The sequence below is a fragment of the Pinus tabuliformis genome, chromosome J (assembly GCF_031772625.1).
Source record: "Pinus tabuliformis cultivar Carrire ecotype Pingquan chromosome J, CPIR1, whole genome shotgun sequence".
NCBI classification, from domain to species: domain Eukaryota; kingdom Viridiplantae; phylum Streptophyta; class Pinopsida; order Pinales; family Pinaceae; genus Pinus; species Pinus tabuliformis.
Window position 1 is genome coordinate 24,153,331 of NC_142295.1, and position 18,127 is coordinate 24,171,457.

Consider the following 18,127-nt stretch of genomic DNA (forward strand, 5'->3'; position numbering starts at 1 on the left):
ATAAAACCTATTCTTGAAAATGGGCGAATGGATTCACTTAAATAAAATCTATTCTTGAAAATGGGCGAATGGAAGGTTGTAACTCCTAATTTCAAGGGCTAAATTTACCTTTTTTACCCTCTCCCTTAAAATAAGGTGGGCTATTTGAGGTGATTTGTAAAAATGTACTATGATACAAAATATTCGCCCACTAAAAATTTAAAACCCCTTAATTTCGCCAAAGGGCGAACATTCGCCCCTAAAATTTTCTATGCTCAAATCCCAAAATGCTAGCAAAATAGAGCATTAGTTTAGAGACTAACTCGCCTAGGTAGTGTCTGGGGAGTGTTATAACATGCCTTGCCAGTGTTTGGGGAGTGTTATTTTGGAGACTAACTCACCTGGGAAGTGTATGGGGAGTGTTACCCTGCCCTAAGTTTCTCAAATAGCAGTAGGACCCAGGAACATGCTATCTGAGTGGCTGACTTGTCTCTTGAAGGTTATGTGGATGATGTTGGATGACTGTGTGTGATGTTCCATCAATTCCATTTCCTTAAAGTCACCTAGGAGGTTGAATCTTATCATTGTGGCCTCTCTTCGCATGTTTACCCCGCTAGTCGATTGCTTGGGTAGATGTGGGAGGAGGGTGTTACAAAGTGGTATCAAAGCATGGTTCAACTCTCAGACTGAATGGGTTGATGTGTGTTGGTCATGCATGCATGTCAGTTGAATGTGTGTATCTTACACTTATATACTTGTTTCATTTTCTTGATGATGGATTAGTGTTGTAGTATGGTTATCATGGAGATTTTGATATTGATTTCATGAAGTATATTTGAAATTAGTATGTGACTGACTGTGTATGGATTATATGTCGCTTACATGTTGGTTTCATGATACCTACTTACATCCTTGTATGCTAGGTTACATTTTTCGAATATTTTGATTACATGCATCAGTATTGTAGGTTGATTACAAGAACTGATCGATTATGTTCGACTACATGAAGTTATGCATTTTGGTAGTTGTTTTGTCATTGCTTATGAATACTGTTGGTTGCATGTGGAAATGTGTACAATGGAGCAATGGTGTTGTCATGCACGAGGTCATAGCATGTATTGTTGATATGGCCTTACATTGGTGACTAGACCCTAGTTAGAGTGATGTTTATGAGTTGGTACATTTACTTGCGTATGTCGATATGTTGTTATGAGTATGTTATACATGTATCACACTGATTTTGTAATCTTGCAAACAAGTATCCTCCCCGATCTATAATAAGGTACGTTGGTTTATTGTGATTTGGTTTATCTTACATATTATGCCTTGCAGGAAGAAATATCAAATGGCTAGAAATATGGTTGACTATAGAGACTCTCCCTATGAGTCCAAAGAGTAGTATGGTGTTAGGAACCCCTCTGACTTGGCAGTTACATTGAGAAGTTTAATGGAGGAGATAAGGAGTTGTAAGGAAGATAATGATAGAATCATACAATCATAAGAAAAGTTAGCAGAGGTGAATGTAGTAATACTTTAGATCTTGTTGGATTTGCAGTGACAAGGACCATTACGGATCAGTCCCGAGCAGGAAGATAAAACTAATGGGGAATATGGCAGTAAATCACATGGGTATTCACCGATCAGATTGAGAGGACACAATCTGGGATGGAAGATTGTTGGAAACTCCAGAGAGGAGAAGGGATAGACACAAGTATGATTCTAATTCTGATTCAGATAGGCACTACAATCATCATCAGTATCATCCTTACAGGAGGAATGATAGGGGATACTTGATGAATGAACTAAAGAAGGAAAAGCCACCTACTTTTGATGGAGAGATAAAGAGATCACAGGATGCAGAGGCATGGTTGCTTGGCATGAGAAAATTCTTCAAGTTGCATGATTATTTAGAGAACATGAAAGCTAGAGTGGTTACTTTCAGTCTTAAAGGTAAAGCAAACATCTAGTGGGAAGATGTGAAGAATTTCAAAAATATAGATGAGGAAGATCTGACTTGGAGGGAATTTGAGCGAGTATTCAAGAAGAAGTATTTGTCTGAGAGGTACTTTGATGATAGAGAAAAATAATTTTATGAACTAAAGATGGGATCCATGACAGATGACGAGTACATCAGTAGGTTCTTGGAACTGTTGAGGTATGTGACTTACCTTAAGGAGGAGAAAGCTAAGATTGAGAGATTTGTTAGTGGGTTACCAGTTGCATTCAAAGATAGGATTGAATTCGATGAGCCTAGATCATTGGAGGAGGCCATTCAAAAGCTAAAGCATTGCTATGAGCAATCAAAGCGCATGACTAAGACTAAGCTAGTATGGAGAGATAATGAAAGGAACAAAGGAAAATGGGATAAAAAGTGGGCAAGGCTACATAGTACAGATAACAAGAAGAATGTTGCACCACCTAAGAGGTTTAATGCATCAGATAGAGGACAGGGACATAGAGCTAAAGAGAAGAACAAGGACAGAGGCTAAAAGCCCATAGAGTGTTGGACATGTGGCAAAGACCACCACAGGAGAGATTATTTGCAGAATCAGGGTGGTAGACCTCAGATATACAGTGCACAGGATGCACAGATTGTTGGAGATGTTGGCCAGAGTATTCCTCGTATCTACGCAGTCGTGGAAAACAATCTGGCATCTATCATTGAGATGGACGGTAAGCTTTGTGATCAAGTTATTTTTATTTTTATTGACCTTGGATCTAATTATAGCTATGTTAGTCCTGACTTGGTGGATAAGTGTGGGTTGAGTAAGGAATTGCATGCAGATTCTTGGTTAGTGCAATTGGCTATAAGTACGAAGAAGTGAGTTCATCAATGGGTAAGAGCTTTCACATTTGACTTAAATGGTATGTCTACCGCAACACATTTGAATGTTTTACCATTGGGTTCATACAATATGTTATTGGGCATGGATTGTTTGTATCTACATAGAACCAAGGTTGACTACTATGAAAAAGCTATTGAATGTGTTGATGACAATGGGGAACCAAGATTTTTTGAAGGTAAGAAGAAAGCCACATTAGTGAGGATGGTGACAGCTATGCAAGCAAAGTGTAGCTACAGGAAAGGGTGAAAGATAATTGTAGTGCATATTTCTAGTGATAAGGGTGAGGAGGTTGAGGATGCAGATGTGTTGAACAAGCACCCAATTTTACAACAGTTCAGGGATGTATTTCCTAAGGACATTACAGAGTTACCACCTCATAGGGAGGTAGAATTTCCTATCGAGATAGTGCCAGGGAAGCTCCAGCATCAAAATTACCTTATATGATGAGCACACCTGAGTTAGTTGAGTTAAAGTTGCAGCTGAAGGAGATGTTGGACAAGGGGTACATTAGGCCAAGTGTATCACCTTGGGGTGCACCAGTATTGTTTGTGAGAAAGAAATATGGTACCCTCAGATTATGTATTGACTACAAGCAGTTGAACAAAATGACTATCAAGAACAAATACCCTTTTCTGAGGATTGATGACTTGTTCGATCAGCTGAAGGGAGAAACAATGTTCTCGAAGATTGAATTGAGATCTGAATACCATTAGGTACGCATCAAAGAGGAGGACATATACAAGACTACGTTTAGGACCAAGTATGGGCATTATGAGTTTGTTGTTGTTCCATTTGGATTAAATAATGCTTCAACTACATTCATGTTTTTGATGAATAGTGTGTTGCATCCATATTTGGATAAGTTTTTTATTGTGTTCATCGATGATATATTGGTATATTCTAAAAATGAGGAAGAGCATGTCGAGCATTTAGCAGTAGTATTGAGGTTGTTGAGAGAGCATCAGTTGTATGGTAAGCTCAACAAGTGTATTTTCTTTCAGACTGAGGTGCACTACTTGGGACATGTTGTCTCCAAGGAAGTTATTACAGTAGATCCATAGAAGATAAGGGCCATCATGGAGTGGGTAGCTCCTAAGAATGTGGATGAGGTGAGATCTTTCATGGGTCTAGCAGGCTATTATAGGAGGTACATCAAGAACTTCTCGCAGATTGCTTATCCTATTACATCATTATAGAGGAAAGGTAAGAAGTTCTAATGGATTGTAGAGTGTGAGACTATCTTTGAGAAACTTAAGGAGTTATTGACACATGCACCAGTACTATAGATTGCAGATCCAGAAAAAGAATTTGTAGTGTGTACAAATGCTTGCAAGAGAGGGCTTGGTGGAGTCCTTATGTAGGATGGACATGTGGTATGTTATGAGTCCCAGAAACTAAACAAGCATGAGAAGAACTATCCCACACATGATCTTGAGTTGGCAATGATTATACATGCATGAGCTCGTATGGGACATATTTACAGGACAAGATATTGCAAGCAGGACAACAAGATGTCAGATATATGGAGATTTTGCATAGGTTGCAGAAGAGTACATGTACAGGTGATAGTATAGGTACAGGTATAGGTATAGGTATAGGTACAGGTGATAGTATAGGTATAGGTACAGTTGATGGAATAGGTACAAATACAGGTAGTGGTATAGGTATAGGTGCAGGTGCACAGGACTTGGATCATTGTATTACAACATATGGGTTGGTCAGGTTTCGAGACAGGATATATGTACCAGATAACAGTGAACTCAAGAAGGTGATATTGAGGGAATTTCACACGAAACCATATTCAGGTCACCCAGGTTATCAGAAGACACTCATAGCGGTGAAGAGATATTACTATTGGCCAGATCTGAAAAGGGATGTAGCAGTGTTTGTGGCAAGATAATTCGATTGTCAGGGAGTGAAGGCAGAGTGAAAACATCCAAGTGGGCTGCTACAACCGAACACGATTCCAAAGTGGAAATGGGAGGTCATTTCCATGGATTTCATCACAGGTGCAAAAGACAGTGAAACAACATGATTCCATCATGGTCATTGTGGACAGGGTAATAAAGGTTTCACAATTTTTTCTGGTGAAGTCTATGTTCTCAACTAGTGATGTGGCACATGTATTCATTTGAGATGTGGTTAGACTACATGGTGTTATGAAGAATATTGTGTCAGACATGGATGCGAAGTTCACTTCCAAATTTTGGAAGGAGTTATTTATAGGTTTGGGCACGGAGTTGGCCTTCTGCTCAGCTTATCATCTGCAAATAGATCGATAGACAGAGAGGGTCAACAGGATATTGGAGGACATGTTGAGGATGTATGTGATGCATTAGTACAGGAAGTATGACGAGTATATCCCTTTGGTCGAGTTTGCATAAAACAACGGTTATCAAGAGTCACTGAGGATGAGTCCCTTTGAGGTATTGTATGGGTAGAGTTGTAACACTCCCATTAGTTGGAGTGATCCAATTATTGGAGTATTGATTGGCTGAATATATTGGAAGACATGGAAAAGGAGATGCAGGTGATCAAGAAGAATCTCAAGGAAGCACATGATAGGCAGAAGAGTTATGCAGACAAGAACATGTTGTTTAAGGAGTTTCACGTTGGGGAACAAGTGTACTTGCACATCAAACCAAAGAAGAGTTCCTTATGGATTGGCTCATGTGCCAAGCTAACACCACAGTTTTGTGGACCTTTCAGTATCATTGAGCGGATTGGGCCAGTAGCCTATCGACTTGCACTACCTCCGACAGTGAAAGTCCACAATGTTTTCCATGTATCTTTGCTTAAGAAGTATTTTAAGGATGTTGATCATGTGATTGACTAGTCTATATCGCAGGTGGAACCAGATAGAGAATTCTAACCGAAGCCTCATTGGATACTGTAGAAAAAGGTGCTGCTACTCTGGAACCGAGAAATAGAGCAAGTTAAAGTGAAATGGAAGCACTTTGGGCCTGATAAAGCTACATGGGAAATGGCGGATCAAATGCAGTCCATGTATCCTTCCTTGTTTGCGAGTTGAGGCAAATCAACTTGATATGGTGGTTTGGTAGTTGCTTTATGGTGGTTTAGTATTTTCTTATGATGGCTTGGTCTATGCTTCATTGTGGTTTAGTACTTTCTTTATGTTGGTTTAGTGTATGCTTTATGGTGATCGATATATGATTTGTGTTGGTTGATACATGCTATATGATGTTTTGATATATGCCTTATGATGTTTTGATATATTCTATATCATGATAGTGTACGTTTGATATATGTTTGGTATATGATTTAGCATAAGTTTTGGTGTATATATTTTGATGATGTTGTTATATGTACACCCGTGTATGGATGTAAATACCATAATGAGCCCTGTTATAAAACTCCACTATGTGGTATGTTGTCATGTTATCATGGTGTTTTTCTCTTCAGAAGATATTTCATTGTAAATACCGCATCGAGCTATGTTATAAAGCTCCATGAGTAATATCTCTTCTTTCAGTAGGTTGCTGAGGTATATGTGTGATTGAACACTGACAAGAATTCCCCCCAAGGGGGAGGGTTCTGTAATAGCCATGGCGAAAATTCCATGTAATAAATGTTAAAAATAATAACCACGGATGACTGGGACACTTATTACAAGCTGAATGTTGGGAAAGACATCCTAGGGGGTGTTCATTTGATTATGTATGGCTAAGTAAATTAGCAAAGGCAATGGCTAAGGAATTAAAATGGCATTTTGGCACATTTATTTATGAAAATAATCGAAATTAGGAGAAAAAGGATGTGAAAGGTCACAGGTTGCATGTGAGGAGGAAAATGAAGGAAAATAATGGAAAATGAATCAAATGGAGGTCTCATTCATAAAAAGGCTTCTAAGGATCAGTTGGTAACCTTTTTCTAGTTCAGTTTTAGAGCTCTCTCATTATTCTCTCTCTCTCTCATACTCTTGGATACTTAGAATTTTCTTGGAGCACTCTTGGAGGGTGTGGCATACTTGGATTCTTGGAGAAAGAAGGAAAAGTAAGAGCAGGAAAGCACAAGAAGGCATCAACATCAGCAACTACATCATATTTTCTTGTAGGTACCGAGTTGCATGTATGATTTCTTCACTATTTTGGCATGCATGGCACATGCATGTGATTTCTTGGTTGTGAGCTATCATTGGCATGGAGGATTGCCTGGATCAATAGTGGATTGCCTAGCCTTGCCATTTCCTAGATAGCCATGGTGATTGTGCGTTTACTTTTAGTGTTTTGTTTGGTTGGTTCTCATGTTTCCTTAGCTTGGGTGGAGTTATTAGTCCTGGAAGCCCTGGTTGAACAAACGCTCTGGAAGCCCTGTAACAGCTTTGGTTAAGTTACAAGTCCTGGAAGCCCTGGTTAGAAAAATTATCTGGAAGCCCTTGGGGGGTTGAGTTATTAGTCTTGGAAGCCTTGGTTGGACAAACGCTCTAGAATCTTTGTATAAGCTATGGGTTGAGTTACTAGTTCTAGAAGCATTGATTGGACAAATGCTCCGAAAGCGCTAGAAGGCTTGGATGGAGACCAATCTGATGATGGTTTAGGTGATGTTCAACCATGAGGTGGAATCAATGTTTGATGGGTTGAGGTGGATGGCCTTTGGAAGCCCTGGATGAGTTTTGATTGATGTGTTCTATGAGATCCCACATTCATGCTTGGAATATTGCACATTGGTGAATGGCTGAAGAGAGATTTGGGTTAGCCATTCTACGGTCGGGTGGAACGTGGTAGGCCCATCTCCAGTTGGTTAATTACATTCATTAATGAGAAATCCATTCCCTCGATTTTCATGTGTAAAGGTATTTATGTATTTATGGATTTGAAGGTTGATATGTTTATTGTATTTATGTTCCTATTATGCTGGTTATATGCACATTTTATGACAACAACTATGTATGGCTTTCAACATGTTTTTACTTGTATGTGAATGGATAATGCAGAAAATGGCATGAGGGAACAATGGTTCATAACGATTCTAAGATAAGTATGAGATCCCTACACTTAATTCTATTATTTACACCTGTAGATTACATGTCAATGATATGTTTTATGAAACACCTATCATGGCTAGTAGGTTTTTGGTTATGGTCTTGTTTATTTTATTGCTTTTGCATCCTTGTTTCCTTGTATTCTTACAAATTTTAAGTGATCATTCCATTCTAGGCAGTGTCTCGGGCTCTGTGCTGAGAAAAGGTGGCTCAAATTCTGAAATGCTAGTAAAACAAAGCATTAGTTTAGAGACTAACTCGCCTCGTCAGTGTCTGGGAAGTGTTATAACGTGCCTTTCTAGTGTCTAGGGAGCGTTAGTTTGGAGACTAATTCGCGTGGGAAGTGTATGGGGAACAATACCCTGCCCTAAGTTTCTCAAAAACAACAGTAGGACCCAATGACAGGTTATTTGAATGGTTGACTTGTATCTTGAAGGTTATGTGGATGATGTTTCATTACTGTGTGTGATGTTCCATTGATTCCATTTCTGTAATGTCACCTAGGAGTTTGAATCTTATCATAGTGGCCTCTCGTCGCATGTTTACCTCGACTGGTCAGTTGCTTGGGTAGATGTGGGAGGAGGGTATTACAAGAGCTCTAGCTAGATTTAGGGGATGAAAATACATTTTTTTCCATTAATACATAGCTCATGAGAAGAATGTTAATACCTTATGGAATATTAACATAAATGATGGTTTAATGGTTTATAGTTTTCAAGATATTTCAAGAGTTGGTATAAACATAATAATGATATTTTTGAAGCCGAGCGTAGGGTTTCAATAGATAAAGTGGTAATATTGACTACATTTTTTCTCAGTTTGGTTAATCAAGTAGAGAGTGAGAGCTTATTAGAGGAGCTTTCTAAAGAGGAGTCATATATGTACTTCATTCTTTTCAAAATGACAATAGTCCAAATCCTAATGCACAACCCATGGAATTCTTTCTCAATTTATCTAAGGCCAGTGAAAGGGAACTTTGAGAGTTTTTAATGAATAGAGGAGGACAGAGAAAATGATTTCTACCTTTAATGTTCCTTTTATAGACTTAATACCCAAATTAGACGACCCTTCCTCTTTTTAGAAATGTATGTCTATTTTGTATGCAATTGCATATACAAGATAGTGGCAAAAGTTATAGCCATGAGAATAGGCTAGTCTTTTCTTTCTAATTGCATATATAATGAATAATTTGGATTCATAGCAAGTAGGAAAATCCATGAAGCTATTGGTGTGGTTGAGGAGGGGATAAATTTTATAATGATAGAACATCACATGCAGGGCTAGATCTTTCAAAGGCTTATGATAGGGTTAACTAGTTATATTTAAGGATGATGATAATTCATCCATGCTTTAATAATCACTTTGACAAATGGATGATGATTTGTGTATCTTCTATTTATTTCTCTATTTGGATAACTAGCTTAGCATTTTTAGACTTGATAGGGGCTTGAGAGAGGGGTTACCCTTTATCCCCATTATTGTTAGTTATTGTGGTTGAAGGGTTGAGCAGGGATTTATCGGAAGCTAAGAGATGTAGTTAGTTTAGGGGTATTAAAGTTGATGGGTGACTCAATCATTCTCATTGAAATTTTGTGGATTTTATCTAACTATTTTTTTATGGGTGCATGAGTGTATATTCTTTAAAATTGAAAAAGATGTTAGATACTTACAATATTGCAACTTGAATGAAAATTGATATTCATAAGTGTATAGTATCCCTTTCAAAGATTGATGAAGATACGGTTAGATTTGTCTCTCAGTTGTTTCCTTTTTCTTTTCCTTTTTTAACACAATTGGTTACTTTTTATATTTTGCAAAAAGGGGAGAAAGGAAGGTAGTTCCTTGTACAATTCGAGGAGGGCTGGATCAAAGTAGTGCAAAACAGGGAGTGCAATCCCCACAGCTACTTTGATAACCCTATTTCTTAAAAACTTCAAAAAATACAAAAACCCACACTTAACTTTGAAACAACGGACTTAACCTAAGAACCCGCACTTAACTTTGATAAAGGCGGGCAAAAAACAAATATATGGGACAATAATCCCAATTTTCCACAAAATTGTCACAAATATCAAAACTGGTTTTTAGAAAACTCAATCACCACCATAGATTTCCTCTGTCAAATCTGAAGGACACCACCTAACACCAATCAATTCAAACTACACATCTCTTCACTGTCGTCGATCCCAACGCAGTAGGTCCAACGACGGGCAAAGATATCAGGTGGTCAAACTACGTGAAGAATACCAACCCAATAAAGCGGTATTCTCGCCCCACCAACTTGCAACGTGTCCAACGGTGAGTGAAATCGGGGGGTTCCCTCCAGAAACCACTTACCGCTTAAGCTCCTTCCGATAAACCGCTCTTGCGAATTTCCGCCTTTTTGGCTTTGACTAAGTCTTGCACAAGTTAGTGCCCGATGACCCTTGACCTACCTCCGTCAAGTTCCTCTCCCTATACCTCTGCTAGCATTCCTTATCCCCTGATCTTTGAATCCAGTAGTTGTTGTGCAGGGATTCTTCATCTATCCCCTCACGCTTTCTTTGTGGTAAATCTTCAAATTTTTTGCGGTTTCTTGTCCTAGTGTATTGGTCTCATATGAGGGGAGACTTGCTGTTATTGAATGCCTTGCTATCTCGGATCACCTGGGAACTTGCGCAATTGACCATGGAGATCAGACTGCTACTGTCCAGACATTCGTGGGTGGCACAACTAAAGCCGACCTCGCCCAGGAAAGGAGGACAATTGGAATCTTGTTTCATCATACAGTGTAGCAAATTGGGATTTTGAGAGTCAAGTTTTCTATGCATTGTTGATGACAAATGAGAACCTCTGTTGACTTATATTCTCTACTTTCTTCATGTAGTCTCCAACTTGAGTTGGTATTTTGATTCTTCTTTTATATTTTCCCCCCCAGTAAAAGTGCTTGTGAGATTTTTCGGATCTGTATCCTCTTCCTCGATCCTCATCCTGGTTGTGGGATCATAGTATACTTTCTTCATAAACTTCATTATTTTCTTTGACAATCCCAATTGGTCTATAAATTGCTTTGTTGGCATGACTATCAACATCCTTATTTTGATTTCTTAGAACGTGCTTTATGGTTATTTTTCCCAGGGTTTCAAAGATTTTTTTGATCCTTTGATAGATTTTGTTGATGGCTGTGCTTTTGAAGTCCCTTTTAGCATCTAAAGCTATTATTATGATGGCTGAGTCTCCTATTAATATAGGGTCCTTGATTGCATTTTTGTTTAAAAGCCTTGTGCCTAGGAGAAGGTTGTATGCTTCAGCCCTGTTGTTTGTCATTTCTCCAAGGCTCCATTCATAGGTTATTATTTTTTCCCCTTTAGATCTAGAATGACTCTACCTGCCCCTGCTTTATCTGGGTTATTTTTTGCAGCTCCATCAAAAAAGAGAATGTGTCTCTTCTGCTCTTTTATCCATTCTGCAAATTATTTATCATCCAGTCTTAATTTCCAATTCTTGTTTGTATGAAATTCTTTGTTTGTTGCTATAACTGCTGCTTTTGCTTTGTTTTCTAGCATTGCTTTGCTGTACCAATCTTTCTCTTCTTGTTGTAGGTCATTCTGGTCCATTTTTGAAATTCCATTTCTACTTATTATCTCTACAAGTCGGCTCCAAGTTTTCGCTAGGATCTTGCCTAGATTTGGTTTTTGGTCTTTGAAAATGCATTTGTTTCGAGCTAACCAAATTTGCCAACACAGGATTGAAGGGAGGCATTTCCATATCCTATTTATTGTTGCATTTTTTTTCTTTATATATGGGTAGCTTCTATCCCAATTTTTATGGAGAGTTGTCAACTCAGTTGTTGGATTTATGCTTATTTCCAAAGGGCTTATTGCCTGTTTCCAGCACTCTCTCACCACCATACAGTTAATGAAGAGGTGTTGTATTGATTCTTCCTCCTTTTGACACATGACAAATTTTGAGGGCCCTTGTATTCCTTTTTTTGTTATTTTCAGAGGTAAGAATTTTACCTTTGAGAAGTGTCCATGTGAAGACTTTTATTTTGGGTAGACTCTCTGTATTCCAAACTGCCTTCCAAAGGCACCAGCCATTTTGATTGTGGCATTTTTGGAGGAGGTTTTACGTCGATTTAACTGTTTAATCCCCTCCATTTGGATCTTAGACAAAGTCATCCTGCTCTTCTATGTTGATGGGGGTGGCCCCTACTAGATGGGCTTTTAAAATTTCCCACTTACTTTTTAGTCTTGGAGGTGTTGCCAGCTTTTTCATCTTACCCAGTTATTTTGATCCCAATCCGAGATAGAATAAAGAGTGTTAAAACTTTGCTCTTCCATCCATCTCTGAAGTCCCCTTAAGTTTTCTTGCTGATTTAAGGGATTTTTCCCCATTATTCTATCCTCCTAGATAGAGATTGTTTTGCCATTCCCAGGATTTTTGGACATTTGATCTCTAATGAAAGGGATTATCTTTTTTACCATTTTCCAGATTTGGGTGCATGGCCTGTCTGGAATAGTTTCAGTGAGCAGCTTTGTTCTATGACAGTTTAAGTATTTCATTGTTAGTACTTTTGACCACCAGTGGCCATTCCCATTTATCATTCTCCAGATAATTTTTTTCCCTAGAGAAATATTCATTAGTCCTGGCAAACAAATTGCTATGCCTCCTTTTTCAGAGGGAAGAGTGACTTGCTCCCATTTAACAAGGTTGAATTTTTTATTATCTTGTTTTCCTCCTTGCTAGAGAAAGCTTCTGATTATCGGTTCCATTTTCTTGTGGGTGCTTGCCAGAGCCATAATGATTTCATACTAATATATAAGCAAGGCTGAGAGAAGTGCTTTAATTAGTGTTACTCTTCCTGCCAGGTTGAGCCACATCACTCGCCAATTCTGAATTTTTCCCTTCATTTTCTCTACTTGCTTGTTCCAGACTTCTGAATTTACCACTTCCTTTGCTAAGGGCAGCCCAAGATAAGTGAAGTGGCTCCATTTTATTTGTAAAGGTATTTCCAGGATTTGGGAGATACGCTGCATTGTTTTTGGTGGGGTGTTCCAGCAGTATATTCTGCATTTGGAGTTGTTTAAGGTTCCTCCTGAAGCTAGAAGAAATTCATCTAGGACTGTTTTGAATCATTTTTCTACAATGCAGGATGCTCCACCTATGAGAAGGGTATCATCTGCAAAGAGAGAATGGTTTATATCTTTGACTCCTCTCGATATTTGGATCCCTGTTATTTTTTTTCTCTTTACTCTGGTTTTCCAGCATAGCACTCAGCGATTCAACCATGATGATGTGCAGGATGGAGAGAGTGGACAACCTTGCCTCACCCTCAGGTGCTTTGGAAAAATTTACTGGGTCGACCATTGATTAAAGGGGCTATCCAAGGATTTGAAATACATGCCTGAATAATCTCTATGAAGTTTGTTGAGAAGCCAAACCTTTTGGGGGCTGCTGCAAGAAAGTTGTGATTAACTCTATCAAAAGCATTAGCCATATCTAACTTAACAATCATTCCTCTCTCTTTTCTTTGGATACTATTGTGGATAGCCTCCTGAACAATTATCACATTGTCTGTGATTTTCCTCTTGGGGACAAATCCTCCTTGGTTTTTTGAGATTAGTTCCGGAAGTAATTTCTTCATTCTATTTGCTAGAATTTTGGTAAGAATCTTATAAGATGAGTTGCACAAGGAGATTGGCCTATATTTGTTAAAAGTTGTAGGATTGGATTCTTTGGCAATGAAGGCTAGGAAGGAGGATTTTGTATTTCCTCCAATCCTATTTTTTTGGAAAGCATTTTTGAGCATTCTCATTAGGTCTTTTTTTATAATTTCCCAATGTTGTTTGTAAAAGGATATTGTAAACCCAATTGGACCTAGTGCCTTATCAAGGTGGAGATTCTACACAGCTTCTCTGACTTCTTCCTCAGTAATCTCTTTATCTAATTCCCTATTTTGCTGGTCATTTTTTTATATGTTGCAAAATTTCTTCATTTGCTACCTACTGGTCACTCGTTGAGAGGAGTTCTTTGAAGTGTTTATGTGCTGCGTTTTTTACTGCTTATACTCCTTTTCTTTCTTGACCATTTGCTTTTATATGTTCTATCTGATTTTTTGACCTCCTTATTTTCATTGTATTGTGGAAGAAGGTTGTATTTTTGTCTCCGTATTTTAGCCAGAGACATCTTGATTTTAGTCTGCTTTCCTCTTCTTGTTGCTTATTTTGCTTAAATATTTCCATATATATTTCCTTTTCTTGTATTTGGTCTTGCTTACTTTCTTCCTTGTTCTCTTTTTCCTTGCAAAGGTTGTCCATATTTTTTTGCAGTTCGACCTTCCTAGCTTTGTCTCGAAGATTATTTTCTCTTACCCAGTTTTTTAAGTGCATCCTTAGGTTCTTTAGCTTAGTTTCCTAAACATACTGGGGGGATCCTGTGACACTTTGTTTCTAGCTATCCTTTATTAGTTTGCCAAATTCTTCCTTGTTGTCCCAAATTGGATTATATATGAAGGGAAGGGGTCCTTGGTTTTCTAGCTTTCCCATTGTTAGCACCAACGGCTTGTGATCTGATGCTGAGTTGTGAACAATTTTACTTTTCACAAGAGTGTAAGTAGCTACTATGCTTTCATGAATAATTATTCTGTCCAACCTTTCTTTTATGTTGTTTTTTCCAATTATTTTGTTGTTCCAAGTGTATTTGCCATTGCTTGGCAGAATGTCTATTAATTTGTAATCTTCTATTATTTCTTCAAGAGCTTCTCTTGACGGATCATTATGGAAGGTTCCGCCAAATTTTTCTTCTGTGTTCCCTATCAGATTTAAATCCCCTCCCAGGATTAAGTGCCCATTTTGTCTCTCTGCTATTTCTTCTTTAACTAATTTCCAGCATTGTTCTTTCTCTCTATAGTGATTTGGAGAATAGACATTTATAATGCTATGTTGTTCTTTTCTATTGAGTTTCCTTAACTCTATTCGAATCTAGTGTCTACTAGTTTTGTGGGTCATTAATTCTCATTTTCTTTTGTCCGAGATGGTGTTGATTCCTCCTGATGCTCCTGTGGCTTCTAACGCTACTTCTTCATAGTTTTTTAGTTTTTGAATCATTTTTTGACTTTCTTGCTTGTTTAGTTTGGTCTCTTGGATCATATATATATCTGGTTGTTCCTTGGCTAAAATGTCTCTAGCTGCATTGAATTTGAAGGAGGTGCCAAGGCCGAGGCAATTCCAAGAGACCACTATCATTATTTATTGTTGTGTTGGTGTGGTCCTCCCTTTCCTTTTTGTTGAGTTTTTTTCCTGACTTCCTGTTTGTTTGCCAAGGAAAGAATCCATTGGCTGTTGCATTCCTAGGGCCATTTCTTTGGCTACTGCCTCATCTATGATTTCTTTATTGGATTTCCTTCCCACCTTTTTTTGCTGATCCCAAGCTTGGGGGATTTCTTTGGCTTTGTTTCTAGTTAGAATGTGATCCACTGAGGGAGGAGGAGGGGAGGATATTGGGGGTGGATATGGTAGGGTTTGAGGGTGGGGATTTGGGAGAGAGTGGGGATTTGGGAGAGGGTGGCTCTATGGAGTCTTCTAATGGCTCAAAAGGATTCGGAGATGTGAGGTTAGGAGGGGTAGCCTTCGCTGGAGGCTGGGAGGTTGATTCATTTTCTTTATGGGACTGATAAATATTTGGCGCAATCTGCTTATTGGTGGGTTTTTTCCTTTTCACTTGTTCCCATGTAGGTTCTTGCTCTTCTACATTTTCATTCTCTATTTTTTTAGGACACCTATTTGAAAAATGACCATAATCATGACATGCCTTGCATTTAAATGGTATTTGCTCATAGTCCAGCTGCTGAATGTGTGTCCATTGGTCGACCTTGATCTTTATTGCTTCTGGGAGGCCTTTTTCGAGATCTACTTCCACACATATTCTTGCACATGCATGCATATTGTCTTTTGGCTCACATATGTCAATATATTTGCCCATTGTGTTTCTTATAGCCTTTACAGATTCGTCTCCCCAACAGTGAAGAGGAAGATGTAGGAGCCTAACCCACACAGGCATTGCGCTTGGGACATCCATCTCCAGATCAAAATCTGGTGTCCACCTATTCAAGTATAAGCCTCTAAAGTCCATGAAGTAAGGTCTGTTTCTAATATCAGATCTCTGTCCTCCTTTGTTTCAAAGAGAAAGGTGTAGTAACCCCTTCCACATAATCGTATTGCTATCTTCCCCTATGTGGTTACTTTCCAATTTCTTTCCACCCATTTTTGCACTGACTTGGGTGAGGGCCATAGCCTGGTAAACTGCCCAACAAGTCCGTGTTCTACCAAAGAGATGGTTGCTCTTTTTGGAAGTGCTGGAGGGAGGGAAATCTCTGGGATACTTTCAATTTTCTTGACAAACTTCTTGACTGATGGCATGTTCTTTAGAGCTCCATTTTCTGCGATTAAGGGTGTGAAAGCTTTTGAATTTTCTTCATTCCTTATCTATGAGGAAGAGTGAGGATCTCCCTCCTCAGAGGGTTTCATGGTCTAGTTGGCCTCAGCAGTAGGAGGCTGCCGAGGGAAGGATCTACAGGGGTAGCAGCGGCTAGGTCAGCGCAGGCTTGGGCTGGGCTAGTGCACGCGCGTCATCACTTTAGTGTTAGAAGGTGCAATCTGTATTATTCTTGTATCAAGATCATGGATAAGGCGGGCCTCTAAATAACCATCCTCAGTTGTTTCATTTTTCATAGAACAATCTTTAGGAGAGTTTAAAGTATCTAGGATTTTCCTTAAATCAGAATGATTATGTTAAGAGTTACTAGGAGTGGCAAGTGGATAAGATGGAAAATTAACTTTCTCTATATTGCAATAAATGGTTATCAAGGTGGGGGAAGGTGTGTGAAGCCTTGTGTTTGTTGAATCACTTTTAGATGCCATTCTTATTTATTGTATTTCACTATCTTTCAATCCGAAAGGAGTTCTTAAGGATCAATAAGTTAAGATGGAATTATATATGGCATGGTTATGAAGAAAAGGATGTTATGGTGTGGGTGAAATGGGAATATATATATAGATATATATATATATATATATATATATATATATATATATATATATATATATATAAATATATAGATATCTCTCTCTCTCTATACATACATATATATATATATATATATATATATATATATATGGATTGTGATGGTTGGGGGATAGAAAATATACATTATTTTACAAAGGATCTAACTATTAAAATTGGTTGGAGGTCAATCAAAGGAGAAGGCCTTTGAAGTGAAAATGGGATTATAAGCATGCGGCCTTTGATAGCCTCAAAGAATGGAATAGGAATCCTGTAAATTTAATTCATAATGTATTCATAATTCGGAAAGTCATGGTTTTGGCTTTTCCTATGGATGGGTGTTGGCTTGTCTAGAAGGTGGGGAAATGGAACAAAGTTATAATTGGTGTAGGATCGTAGGCTAGATGTGGTGGTTCATTTAGGCTTATCGATAATTTAATCAACTCATTAAATTTGGATATTTTCATGAAATGTTGTGAAGAATGGAGATTAATTGAAGTTATATGTTTATATGGAGAGGGGGTTCAAGATTATATGGGATATATTGCTTCTTTAAAAAATAGCCACGTGAACAAGTGTGGTTGAATAATCTTGGAGACGTGTATTATACTCCAAATCTAGGGTATAAAGTGTTGTTGATGTTGAGATGTTGGAGAATTAGTCCTGGTATTTCAAACAAATCTAGAAATTCATGTGGCTTCTCAAGGCTAAAATTCTTATGTGGCCTAGTGTTAAGAAAAAAATCGAGTCACCTGGCATATATTGTATAATAGGATTAGATATGGCCTTGTTATATGTACTCTTTGTAAATCTGGTGAGGAGTCTAATTATATTATTCTTCTTTTATGCCCTTACATTGTGTAGCTGTTGAGAGAGATGGAAAGTATTTTTGGCTTGAAATATGGTTGGAATGGTCATTTTATGGAGGACTACTTGAAATCATGGTGTGAGAGATGAGCCCTAAAGGATTATATATATTTCTCACTCATCATTCCTTAGGTAATTTGGCTTGTGAGGAAATATTTGAATATTTAAAATTTATTCCTACCATCTAGTTTTCTTCACAAGGTTTCAATATTCTCAAATGTTTCAAGCAATCTAAAATTACAAATCCTAGTCTTAGACAAATTATCAAGGAACATGTGCATAAGTTGAGTGCTTAGGAATATTTGGATGAAACTACTCAAGGCGATGCTCAAAATAATGTGTTAGGTGGAATTATATATTTAATGGATTCTCACATGGTGAAATATAATGT